General features: G+C 45.9%; 1 long non-coding RNA gene across 3 annotated transcripts in view; it reads right to left on the bottom strand.

Annotated features, from left to right (window-relative positions):
• The window catches only part of LOC309515721, a 37,945-nt gene that overhangs the window by 7,924 nt on the left and 16,100 nt on the right, over nucleotides 1–13,921 (bottom strand). For all 3 annotated transcript variants that reach the window (XR_014212625.1, XR_014212626.1, XR_014212627.1), the window contains exon 3: nucleotides 2,911–3,245. This is a non-coding gene — a long non-coding RNA (uncharacterized lncRNA). The remainder of the gene's footprint in view (nucleotides 1–2,910; nucleotides 3,246–13,921) is intronic.

Below are 13,921 nucleotides of genomic sequence, written 5' to 3'. Positions count from 1 at the left end.
TCCAGGTTGTTTATTTTGACTTGCTACCGCAGATGGAGCTTAGAGGCGGCAGACAGGAGGGGGGCCACCTGCAGTTAATGCAGCAGACATCTCTTGAGCACCTTTTGAGTGCAATGAGATTTTTGTTTCAAGGTGCAGCAAACTCATGCAGATTTTAGGCAGAAGGAAGAGGGAACCCCAGCTGAAGTCTAAAAAGCTTTCTCTGTTTATTCACAAAGGGGAGGCCAAACAATGTACTATTTGTGCATAGGAGCCAACTCCTAGGGCCCAAGGTCCCTTTGCCCCTCCTAATAATATTTGCGGGGGCCACCTCCCAAGTTGATGGGCATTGCCATTCAAATGGAGGGGCGTGTGTGATCAATTATGTGGGGCGGGGCTTACCTGGCCCCTCCCCAATATTTCATTCAAGTTGGCACCCCTGGTTTTGTGTAAATATTGAACAAGCCTATTTGCTATTGAGCGAAAGAAAGAAAGAAAGAAAGAAAGAAAGAAAGAAAGAAAGAAAGAAAGAACCCAGACAATGTGCACACATTCTTGCAAATGATCAGCTTGATAACTGATACAGTTTAGAGAAGAATAAACTTACCGTATTTTTCGCCCCATAGGACGCACCGCCCCATAGGACACACCTAGTGTGTTTTTTTGGGGGGGGGAATAAAGAAAAAAAAATATTTCCCCCCAGCCGCGGGGCTGGCGCGGGGGAAGCCCGAGCTTCCCCCGACCCCAGCCCCAAGAACAGCCTGCTATCCGCAAGCCTAGGGAGCCCGGCGGGAAGTCGCCCCAGTCTCCCCAGGCTTGCGGAGAGCTGCGCGAAGCCCAGGCGTGCTCTTCAGCGCGTCCCAGGCTTCAGAATGCAGGTAGCTCTGCGCAACTCTCAGGAGACCAGCGCGACTTCGCGCGGGTCTCCCGAGGGTTGCACAGAGCTTCCTGAAGCCTGGAGAGCAAGAGGGGTCGATGCACACCGACCCCTCTCGCTCTCCAGGTTTCAGCGAAAGCCTGCATTTGCCCCATAGGACGCACACACATTTCCCCTTCATTTTTGGAGGGGGAAAAGTGCGTCCTATAGGGCGAAAAATACGGTGTATAAGGGATATGATGAGCAGATTCCCAAACTAGTCTCAGTTTCACTCTCCCTTCGTATTTAGGAGTACAAATAACCAGAAACTTCCAAAAGAAAAACTAAGGAAAATCCCCCCCAAATCACTAAACAGGTCTACACAGTCCATGCTTAAAGTGTGGAAGGGAAAAGTAGCCACTATTCCAACATTCAACACAAAACATCCAAACAAAACCATGGCAAGCCAAAGGCTTATATCGCCAGACTTCTTCAAAAGCAACCACCACCATCCTGACACAAGAAACACAAGAAAACTAGGGGACACCCAAATACCCTGGCTAACACACTCCCAACTGCATGTCTTCTTAACAGCCCAGCAGTAAAAGCAGAAGCCACTAGGCCTTTGACCACCTTCAACCTACTTCCTAAAGTACAGAACTTTAATAAAAAATAAATAGAATAAAAATCTATAGCAGGACCTGGTGGTTATAAACACAATGAGCTGTTCTGTAAGCAGCTTAAGGCCCAACGGAGCCAGAGTCTGCCCACACACCATACATGTAGAACACATTTTCCTGTCCCCCCAAGAATCTTGAGAACTGGTTCGTTAAGGATGCTGGGAGTTGCAGTTCTGTAAACTGCTGTTCCCAGGATTCTTTGGGACGTGTGTGCTTGAAAGGCGGACTGCTTACGCTTTTGGTTTCAATGGGAGAACGAAGCACCCCTGCAACTTGGCCACAGGGGTGCAAAAGGAATTCAAAAGTATGTGAATCCACTGAACTCAGCAGCACTTACTTCTCAGTAAACGTGCAGAGGATTGGGCTGTAAATCATGTTGCAGTTTCCAGTTCCAAACTATTTTTAGTTATCTTTTCCAGGACTTTGTTACAGCTTTTGGCGCTTTGGCTCTCTCCAACTACTCATGTCATTCCTTTCCCCTTTTTGGTAAGCACAGATAGATTTTCCTGCATGTCTTCAGCCGCCCACCTGCTATTTTGCCTGCCCTGAAAGTCAGTGTGACTGGAGATTGTTTGTTTCCTTATTTGTACAATCTCCTCATTGAGAATGTCGGCAGGAATGTGCACTGCCTGGCAAGTGCCCCGAATTCGCTGCTTTGCCTGCAGACAGTGTAAAAAGGGCTTGAGCGAGTCCTGCAGTTGCCTTGTAATGAGCCTGAGCTGGAAACGAGAGACACTTAACTGATCACAAATGTACTTGGAACAACTCTCTCTTTCCTTATTTAAAACGACCAAAATGGCTCTCTTTTACTAAAGATGAATGGACAATCATTATCCTAATGCAATGCAAATTCATTTTATGCTAATTTACTATGTACCATCCATAAACCTGCTGTCAGTGTATCATACTCCTATACTTAATTTGAAGAGATGTATAATTTCATACACTAACAATTTGCTTAAAAAAGACTCCTCCATGCCAAGATCTTTGGTGAGGGGTGATCAATCAACCTAAAAACACTTGATAAAGGGGGGGGGGGCGAAACCACTCGATAAAATCAATAATGTCAAATACTTTTATGTTCAAGCAGTAAGCAGCTGCAAGCATTATTTTGCTAATTGTATTAACTGGAGATTTGATTGCATAAAGAGCCTATTCTTCCATTAGCAACAGAAAAATAAGAATATATACCCTTGTTATGGGCAAATAACTGTGGAGGGCCAGTAGCAATAAAACAAAATCTCTTACAATACAATCCTAGGCATGTGCACTCAGAAGTAAACCCCATTGAGCTCATCGAGACTCATCCTGTCATAGTCTCATTGCTGAGCAACAACATGCAGAGCTCAGTGGAGTGGGAGGCCAGTCAACCGGAAGAGTCTGAGGTGTACTTACCTGGAGGCTGATTCAGCTTATGAAGTCAGGTCCAGTCCTAGGGTTGAGTGAACAGCAATCCGCATGGTCAAACAGTCCAGAGGTCAGGTCATCCAATGATCAGTGGGTCAAGATGAGCAGGCAACAGCAAGGCAATACCAGGAACTACAAGCATTGTCTTCAGCATCTGACTGCTGCTGGAAGCTCTGCTTAAGGCTGAAGTCAGCTGGTTCTCATCAGGGGCTTCTCCTCTGTGTCCTTGAAGGCTGATCAGCTGCAGGTGGAGGCACTCTGCCTTCTCCTCCTTCAGGCTGCTGTTCAGCAGGCGAAGCTGACTCCTGGCCCATGGCACATTCCTAGGAAAGTGCATATAGGATTGCTAACTGAATATCTAGTAATCTTAGGATAAGTTTAAAATTAGACTCTCACCTAAATTGCCTTTGGCTTCAGTCATAGATGATTCTAACAGATATTCATAGATTTCATTTTTAAAAAACCACCTCATATAGGTATAAAGATCTACCAAAGTTCCATCTAGTCCAACATCCTGTTCCCACAGTGGCCAACAAGACCTACACTGGAACCTCAAAAGCAAGCAAGGGCGCTGTAGACCTCTCAAGTGTTATCAAGAGGTATAGTCCTCCTTATCAAAATGGCTGACTGCATGTTATGCACAAACTAGTATAACAGAACTGCAGGAATGGCTCATAAATTGAGAAAAGCAGCTTGTGTTGGGTATTTTAAACTAAGAAGCAGTGAGTAATTAACACTTGGGGCTCATCCACACTTTGCTTGTGCCATGCCTAGAATAGATGGGTCCGAGCAGCTTTCCGCTTGACCCACACTTTCTAGGCATGGTCTGAGTGGTTTCCTCCTTGCCCAGCTCCTTTCCAAGGGAAAACCTGCTCTTTAGCGATAGATCAGAACAAATGACAATTTGCGGAAAAAACCCAAATTGCTGTTAGAACGCTAAGGAGCAGTTTTCTTTGGATGAAAGTAGCAGGACAAGAGGAAGTGTGAACAAACCCTTTGCCTGCCTGCCATTTTCTTGTTCCAAATCATGCTTTTTACATGGTTTTCCGTGGACTGATGTTTGCTCTGATTCGGTGGTAAAGATCAGCTGTTTTTCCAGGGAAAGAGCAACCAGTAAGAAAGGGAGGAGGATTTAAGCTGGATCCCAAGTCCACTCAGCTTGGTCATGCTGGCTGGCAGCCTGGAGTGAAACACTATTTTAAAGGCTTGCTTTCCCTCTGGCAGGCTTAGCTAGTGCAGCAGCGGCAGCCCTGCTTAACTTATGCCACTGTGTTTTCCTCCCGCTTCTTGTGCATAGGCTTGCTCCTTATAACTATACACTGTTCTTCACTCAAGATTCTGCCTTCGCAAGTTGCTTCTCCTATCTCTGTCTCTCTCAGTATCTGGGTTCTGCACATGCGTTTGTGCATAGAGCTTAGTTGGCTCCCAGTTCGCCCAGTACATTGTTCCAGGTCTCACTACACAAGAGTGAGGGCTGGTGCCCATTGAGACTACCAGGACAGAATGCAAGGAGACCAACAGCAGATGGGGCCAGAGTCAATGACAGGCAGAGACTCACCTTGGCTGGTTGTAAGGAACAAGGAAAAAGGGTAAGTTCTGTTTTGACAGAATCCTAACTTTTAACTGCATTTCTGATGTACTAACTGCTGCTGCGGGACGCGGGTGGTGCTGTGGTCTAAACCACTGAGGCTCTTGGGCTTGCCGATCAAAAGGCCAGTGGTTCGAATCCCTGCAATGGGGCGAGCTCCTGTTGCTCGGTCCCAGCTCCTGCCAACCTAGCAGTTCGAAAGCACACCAGTGCAAGTAGATAAATAGGTACCGCTCTGGTGGGAAGGTAAACGGTGTTTTGGTGCACCGCTCTGGTTTCACCAAAAGCGGCTTAGTCATGCTGGCTACATGACCCGGAAAAACTGTCTGCAGACCAACGTCGGCTCCCTCGGCCAGTAAAGCGAGATGAGCGCCGCACCCCCAGAGTCATCTGCGACTGGACTTAACTGTCAGGGTCCTTTACTTTACTTTTAACTGCTTCTGCAGAAGCTTCTCTACTGCTAGGAATTTTGCTTTTGAGCAGACAGCTGCATTCCTTTTTAAGGCACAGAAAACATCTGGTACCTACTAACTTTGTTTTTCATTAAAGCCAGTTGTTCCCAAGCAGTTTTAAAAACCTCAACAAAGTAAGGAGATGTGATGTCCTCTGGCTATTAAAATTCAAGACTCTTCTGTGATTCAGAATTTCCACTACTGACAAACGTGATTTGACAGCATCTCACTTCACATGGGACCAGCTCCTCCCTTATTGTGCCTGCCTGATTTTGCAGGGCTGTTTAGTCCCAGTGTTTTCTTTCTACTCCTCTAGGGCAGTCTGTGGTGGAGTTCATTACGACAGCCCCCTTAGCAAGCCCAAAAATTCAGGCAGCTGTGTTGATCCATTACACACAGAAACTTCAAAGAGCAACAGAACATAGCACACTACCTAGTTTCTTAGATTCAGCATGACTGCAATCCTATGCATGGTTTTCCGGGACTGAGCTCCTTTGAACTCAGTGGTACTTACTTCTAACTGCAAAGGTTCTACTTGTAAAACACACTGAGCTTTTACAAAAGATCTTAGCCAGCTGAAATGAAACCTTTCAACTTTTAATTAGAAATGAAAACAATCTTGCACATAAGCATCACCATGTAAACTGCTAACATGAAGTTAGACCTCCATGAAATAAAAGGGGGGAAAGTATCCTGTCTCTGCTTAATTATTTTCCTCCTTGCTTGCTGGCAGGTGTGGAGGCCATCTGGCCCTCCAGATGTTGCTGAAATACAACTCCCACCAGCCTCAAGCATGGCCATGGATGGGAACTGTAGTTCAGAAACATCTCGAGGCTCAGAGAGTCCCCATCCCTGCTTTAAAGGTAAAGGTAAAGGTACCCCTGCCCGAACGGGCCAGTCTTGACAGACTCTGGGGTTTGTGCGCCCATCTCACATCTATAGGCCGGGGGCCAGCGCTGTCCGGAGACACTTCCGGGTCACGTGGCCAGCGTGACAAAGCTGCATCTGGCGAGCCAGCGCAGCACACGGAACGCCGTTTACCTTCCCGCTGGTAAGCGGTACCTATTTATCTAGTTGCACCCGGGGGTGCTTTCGAACTGCTAGGTTGGCAGGCGCTGGGACCGAGCAGCGGGAGCGCACCCCGCCGCGGGGATTCGAACCGCCGACCTTTCGATCGGCAAGCCCTAGGCGCTGAGGCTTTAACCCACAGCGCCACCCGCGTCCCGACATCCCTGCTTTATGGCTCTGCTAATATGTCTCAAAGAAACTTGAAAGCCTCCTTATCACCTCATTCACTTGTCAAGGCAAGGAGATTCCTTCAAGTACCCTGGTACTCCTGCAGATTATGTGATTGCTCTTGCTCTGAGAAAAGTCCCAGAGCTGCAATCCACTGTATCTCCTAAATCTGTATTTCCAAACCTTGTCTGCAGGGGGAAAGGGATGGCAGCAGAGATATTTTCTTGTTTAACTGAAAACACGCACAAGCTGAACACTGTTGTTTGCAAGTGTGTGATACTCTCCATTAATGGGGGTGCCCATATATTAAAAGAACTTTGAATATTTGCTCTTTCCTTCTACTGCGGTAAATGGTACTGTACTACAACATACAGAACATTTCTTACTACTACTACTACTAGTAATAATAATTTCATATTTATACCCCGCCCATCTGGCTGGGTTTCCCCAGCCACTTTGGGCAGCTTATAGACTATATAAAACACAATGAAGCATCAAACATTAAAAGCTTCCCAATACAGGGCTGCCTTCAGATGTCTTCTATAAGTTGAATAGTTCTTTATCTCCTTGACATCTGAAGGGAGGGTGTTCCAAAGGGAGGGTGCCACTACTGAGAAGGCCCTCTGCCTAGTTCCCTGTAACTTCTCTTCTTGCAGTGAGGGAACCAGCAGAAGACTCTTGGAGGAAGGTACCTTTTTTCTGTGTAAAATAAATGTGGAATGCTCAGTTAACACATTTCCCCCCTCTATCATATGCTTATTGCTGGTGTGGAACCAGGATGATCTATTCTAGGGAACTGCATTTTTCTCATAAGGGAAGGAGTCTTCATCCCAGCTCAAGCCTTTTGCTTCCCCCAAAGGCTGCAAAACCTTTGCTAAGCTGTTATTCGCAGCATAATTATTCCCCTTTAATGCCTCGGAAACCTGAGATTCTTGATGACTTCGACTATGGAGACAGGGCCATTTTTCATGGGCTTTTTGAAATTTGCTGCAACAACTGAGTAGAGAGTCTCAGGGGAAACCCGGTGGGGGGATTTGGCAGTGCAGTTTCCTTGAAGTCATAGTGGGGATCCCTCAGGGCCTCTGAAACAATTGTTTAGGGGTTTGGTTCAGTGTGTTGCACATTTATTTTTAATAGTAGTTATATACTGCTAACTCATGTAGATAATGCCCGAGCAAATATAAAATCACAGTAAATATATCAAAAATATAAATGTCACAACTGGCCAATCACATAAACTCCATCCAACTGAAAAGACCTGCCGACACAAGGAGGTTAAGACATCTTAAAAGTAAGAGCACCAGAAGGTAATAAAAGCTTGCTGGATCAGGCCAGTGACCCATCTAGTCCCCCATCCTGTTCTCACAGTGTCCAGCCACATGCCTATGGGACGTCCACCAGCAGGACCCGTGCACAAGAGCACTCTATCCACTTGTGGTTCCCCACAACTGGAATTCAGGGCCACGTTGCCTCTGACCATGGAGGTAAAATATAGCCGTTGTGACTAGAAGCCACTGAGAGCCTTATCCTCTATGAATTTGTCTAATCCTCTTTCAAAGCCATCCAAGCTGGGCATCATCATCATCATCATCATTTGGGGGAATGAAATCCAGTTTAACCATGAGCTATGTGAAGAAGCATTCTCTGAAGTCACGCCAGGAAGAACTTTTGCTGATTTTCTGTAGCATCATTCAGGGCAGCACAGAATTGGAACCTGGGATTTGCCTTGGTACTATGAAACTAATGAAGCTTATGCTTCACGGCCCCTAATCCTGGAGGGGCCCCAGAAGTGACTTTAGTCCACATTGCTTAATTTTTGGGCGGTCAAGACCAGACTTGGGTCACACAATTCAAACCATTCTATGATGCATCATGCATGTATATAACATTTCCCTAATTTTAGCCCCCCCCCAATAACTTGAAAACTATAAGGCACAGGAAATTTTTATTCATACCAGTGACTTTGACATGTGAAATAATCCAGTACAGCATTTTTTTTTCCTTTTCAAAATCTCAGATGTAGTAGTTAATTTAAAAATAAATAAATTGTGATGATCTGTCATGGAACAACCCAATGAAGTGTGGTTACTCAGACCTCATTGCTGGTCACAAAGGGGGGCCCATAGCAGTTCAAGCTTCAGGGCCCCCCAAATGTAGGTCAACCACTGAGCTGTAGAAGGCTCATGACCAAAAAATGTATGCCATGGTGCCTAGGAATTTCTCCATCCCACTGACCCCGTTTAAACCATTCTTCTTTCCCCAAAGGTGCTGAAAGATCCATCTTGGTGCTGATTCCTTGAAGAGCCTTTGCTACCGCTGGTGACGAAGAAGCAGGGTGTCTTCTTGCAACCCTGGAGAGCCCAGCGTGGGAGTAGGATGACTAAGGATGGCAAATTAGGTTAACTGCTGAAGGAGGACAGGAGGAAACCACAATTGCCCCTAAGGAAGCAATTCTTGCCATTTCTGAAAAGACAACCACTACCTCTCTCTCACCGCCACCGATAACACTCAAGAACGAACAGGATGTTGCTGTGCTTTGGAAATCGCCGCTCAGCTACAATGCATATGAAACTGCACCTAGGCTGCAGATTAGAAGGCTATTGATTTTATCCATCACTGTCCAGGGGGAGAGAATAAGGATGGTGCCGTTTTCACTGCAGGCGGAGGAGGAGGAGGGGAGGGGGAGGCCCACCTTTGCATTCAAATGAGCTGGTGACTCTGTGCCTGAGCTGCCAGGGCATGAATGCTAAGCAGCCTCATTCCCGGTTCAATCTGCTCAGTGCCTAGCTAATAATTATTCTCTGGAGAAAACCCTACAGGAGACATTTATTCCTCCCTCCTCTCCTTCGCTCGCATCTCCCTGGTATTTATGCAAGATTAAGGAGCCTGGTTACGCTGTTACCTCTCTGATTGGTGCTCTATTTTAACCTCGCTTATAAGGCACTGGCCCAAGCCTTTTCCTGTAGACAAGAGCAAGAGGAGCCTTTCTTCCTCCCCCCCACATTTCTCTCCACCTTTTGTATGAAAACGGCGGCATGGATTGGCTGCTCTCAGGATTGCCTCGTGGCAGGCAACCAATGAGGAGAGGCGGGGAGGATAAATGGGGCCAGACTCCCAGAGGTGCTGTGGCACTGTGTAATTATTGCTCCAGACAGCTGAAAGCAGCAGGGCTTCTCCTCTCTCCTGCTTCATTTCAGCCTGCCATGATTGCTGGCACAGAAAGATGCTGATTATAAGTAAACATTAATTATGCCCCTGCTATCATGCCGGTTGAAGTACAGTTATCTTAACAGAGAAACAATCCTATTGCTTGCCCTCCTTTTAAAAGCAGAAAAAGCACTTCCCAAGCTGTGGGTTCAAGCTTCTAAGTGGTTTTCTTGTGCAAGGAACACGGGTTCTCCCGCACAGCTAGGGACGGAGAGCTGCCTGTTTTGTAGCTTGCCGTGGGCAAGGAGGCTCCGAGACAAAACTTTGCTTTATTTTGGTGCTATGTGGCCCTCTCGGAGGTCCAGAAAGTCCTAGACTCCTTCCAGCTTTTGAGACCCCCCCAGGCACAATAAGTGCACAAAAACAAAACAAGGCACCAAAGACAATAAAATGTTACAGTTCTCTAAGAATATATGATGAGCGTGTTGGATCAGGCTAACAGCCCATCTAGTCTAGCATCCTGTTCTCACAGTGGTTGCCCGTGGGAAACCTAGATTACCCATAAATCCCTGCAGCAACCTGTTCAGTGACAGCTTCTCCATCATCACCAGATGCAACTTCATCCTCAAGAGTGAGGTACAAGCAAGGCCATCCCTGCCATTAGGCAAAGTGAGGCAGCTGTCTTAGGTGGCTGTTCCTGGGTGGCAGTGGTGAGGTTGGGAGGAAAGAGCTGTATGTGCCACATGGCCTAAGTCTTCTTGCTATCCTCAGGTGTGATGGAGGACAATGTCCCATCACCAGTGTTAAAGTAAGACTTTGGTTGGCTTCTGTAAGAGGAACTGTAGGGTTAGAGGAGCTGTCCTCTGCCTCAAGCGGCAAAATACTTTGAGCACGCCCTGGGTATAAATGGCAAGATAAACTACCTGAAGTCACATTCTGAGCTCCAGGAAGAATCAGGGTCTCAAAGTCCACACATTTTGCAGCCCATTTAGCAATCCTTAGGCTGGCTTGACCAGCTCCTCATGTACGGAGGAGGGAAGGGATGACTGGTGTATGCAAATAAATAACAAAATGCCTGACTGCCCAGAAATATGCCAAAACTTCTTTTTATAGATGCCTGAACAAGATTCTCCTGAGTCAGGAAGGGGTTGGAATGCTAATGGTAAACCCCCCCCCCAAGCTGAATTGACACACTCAGATGCATCTTCAGCGACAACTGCTTGCTTCTTAAGGTGAAAAGGGCTTACAGTCTGTTTGGTGGAAATGGAACACTGGATCTCCTTAAAAACTCTTGGCACTCTGCATCCCCCTCAAATTTCACGTATCTCTTTAGGAGGCAACACAAAGGGGCTGTCAATGGCAAACTCCTGCACTAGCTCTGAGCAGGACTTGCTCAGCCCCAAGAAGGATCGAAGTTGATCTTTGTGCTTCACAAATGGCTTTTGCTAGGTCTTATTTTGGCAGCATGCCCGCCTGAGAATGCTTTACAAATTGCACCGTGTCTGTCTAAAACTGACACTCTGTCTCGTTGATAGCGCCCACGTTACTGAAACTCTTATGGGACGCCTTATTAAATTGTGCCATGCTCAGGTTCATCCTTGCTTCACACCAGAATGTAATTTTGGAAAATTTTAATGCACCCGCTTTCCCCAGATGTTGGACACCTTACATTATGGAATGCAGATGCTGCGGAAGCCAAATCAATTTTTTGCATGGGAATAACATTTCTGGAATGATAAAAGCTATGAACTTATGGGATTCTTCTGTTACAGGAATCCACTGGTGGGTTAAGGATAAGTTAAGGGGATAGCAGACTACAAGGTGAGTTGGGGTTTCTCAGTGCTAGGAAGCCTGCTTTACACAGAGTAAAACCCCTGGTCCATTTGCTCTCTACTGTCTACACTGATAGGCAGTGCATGTCCCGGGTTTGCCACCCCTACTTAGATATGCCTAGATTTGAACCTGAGACTTTCTGACTTGAAAGCATGTGCTCTATCAAATAAGCTTCCCCTAAAGCACGGCTGGGGAACCTATGGCCTACAAAATGTTGCTGGACTCCATATCCCTAATCACTTCTATCCATATGCCTGTAGACACTCCAAATAACTAATAGATTTGCAAGAAAGGACTTTCCCTTGCAGAAGCCATGCTGATTCTGCTTCAGTATGGCTTGTTCTCCTATATGCTTTAACGATACTTTCCACCAGTTTTCCAGGGACAGACATTACACTAACAAGTCTGTTATTTCCTGGATTCTCCCCAGATTCCTTTTTAAAAATTGGTGTTACATTGTCTACTTTCCAGTCTCCATACTCCTTCTTTCTCAATCTTCATCCTTCCATTTATCCCCAAGGGTCAGACTACAGAGACTCTGAAGTGGTGACAGGGAATCAGTGGCTTTCCACATGGTTTTGGATTACATCTCTATTGGCTGTGCTACCTGGGAATGATGGGAGTTGGAGTCCAACAGCAACTGGAGAGCTGCAGGTTCCCCCGTCCATTTCTAGAGAGATACGCTTCATAAGACAAACAGAACAAACTGCAAACTATAAGGATACACCACTGTCTTATAGTACTTTGCTTTGGCCAGGCAGCTACATTTTTGTGAAAAACACCACCACTCATGTTGTTCTTTGATGGCGCAACAAGCATTATGAGTGAGTTGGAACTTCTTCGTTCATCTTTTCTGAAAGGCTGTTTTTTCCTCTCCTGCTTCCAGCACCCAACACTTCAAATAGGAAATGGCACTGTATTTTGAGGTACTAAATTTTAGAAATGCACACACACGTCTCCTTATGTGGTGCAATTGCACACATCGTTGGAGTAGACAATTACAGCGACTGCCAGAGTGCTCTTGAAAGGCAGCCTCTGCTGAGGAAAAAATTTCACTTTCTTGCGACAACCCTACATTGCAGTGGAAGAGTCTCAATTTGATTATCTGGCTGTTCCATAGCTCTTATATTTACAACCTTGCTGACCTCTGGGGAAAGGGTAAGGATAGCCAGCCAATCACACTGGAGCCATTTCCAAAGGTCAAAGCAAGAGAACATTCACTCCTGGTAATTCACAAATGCTACATCTCTGAACCCTGGTCCCTCTGACAAAAAATTGGCAGAAGAATGCAAGTTAATGTGAAATATTTATCCATTTCTAGGGCAACTGTCTGAACACAAAGCATTAACCTCATTCTTGCTTCAGGTTTCAAGGCTACAGACTGAAGTGCTCTAACAGGATCTGAAATGTAACTGATATTTATTAAAGGATGCTTTTGAATGCTTTCCATTTTCAGCTGGAAATATAGCTCAAAGTAAGTTCATGATGGGTTCCTTTGTCCTTTTATTTACTTGCCTCCCGTAGGGCTGCTGACATGCACAGCCACAATATAAACCATACCTTATGGAATAACTTGCACTCCTGTCCAGTAATGAGCCCTTTGAGAGATTGCTTCACTGCAAAATCATGAAGGTGCTCATTCCCATCCAAACATTTCTGAGCACTTTTCCAAATAATTAAGAATAAACATCGGGTCATAGCTGTCTTTGCTGGCGTATCTGCTTGCTATGTGGGTGCGGCGTAACAACCGGACTTTCCCTGCTTTGGCGACATCATTGGTGGTGTGTGACCCATCTTAAGTGCAGAGTCATAGAATCATAGAATGATAGAGTTGGAATAGACCACAAGGGCCATCGAGTCCAACCCCCTGCCAAGCAGGAAACACCATCAGAGCACTCCTATAGAATCATAGAATCATAGAGTCAGACAAGTCTTAACACCGAGCTCTGTCACGAGTAGAGTTTCACACTTCATGCTGTCAACGCATTCCATGGAATTACTTCTAACTTTTATGGCGAGATAAACATAGCCAGACCATCTTGACTGAATGGAATCAATGCATCTTAAACATTTCTGACCGACTCCACCATCTTCTTAGAGATAGAAATAAATAACCCATGATTGTGTGTGTGTGTGTGTGTGTGTGTGTGTGTAAAAAACACTTTTACAACATGCAAAATGAGCATATTGCTACAAGCAAAGTGCTGGCCCAGTATGGCTGAGATTAATGTAGCTCTCAGTTTAGTGAAGCTCCATGTCTCTCCCAGAATCAGCAAGTGCTGACACCAGGGGTGAATGTACAGATGGGAGGAGAAGGTGCCCTGGAGAGGCTGCAGTAGCTCCACTGCTCAGCAATGGTTGGTGCTGTGAAGGAATCAAAAAAGGAGACCAAAAGACAGCACACTCACACACTCAGAAGGGAGGAGAAGGCTGTGGGGATGAAGGAATAAGCTATAGTCCCAGCTCAATGTACATAAGGGAGGCCTGTAGAAGGGAGTAGGCAGGTATTACAGGTTCCATGATTGTGACTCAAGGAAGCTAGGTTCGGTTCTGCCTCTTTTCTGTCGGAGAGTTTTCTGCCTACCCTGCCCAATCTGTGACACTAGGGTAGTTTGGGTAATCTGTGTTGGAGACTTCATTTCATACACAACTGTTACCCCAACCTTCTAGTGCATTATAGTATAGATAAGCACCTGAAAAAGGATCACGTGTGCCAGAAAGACATCCCTTTGGAGGAACAAAG

This window comes from Podarcis vaucheri (assembly GCF_965113315.1).
Source record: "Podarcis vaucheri genome assembly, chromosome: 12".
Lineage (NCBI taxonomy): Eukaryota > Metazoa > Chordata > Lepidosauria > Squamata > Lacertidae > Podarcis > Podarcis vaucheri.
The sequence above is the reverse complement of the archived record's forward strand: the minus strand, read 5'-3'. Positions and strand labels throughout refer to the sequence as shown.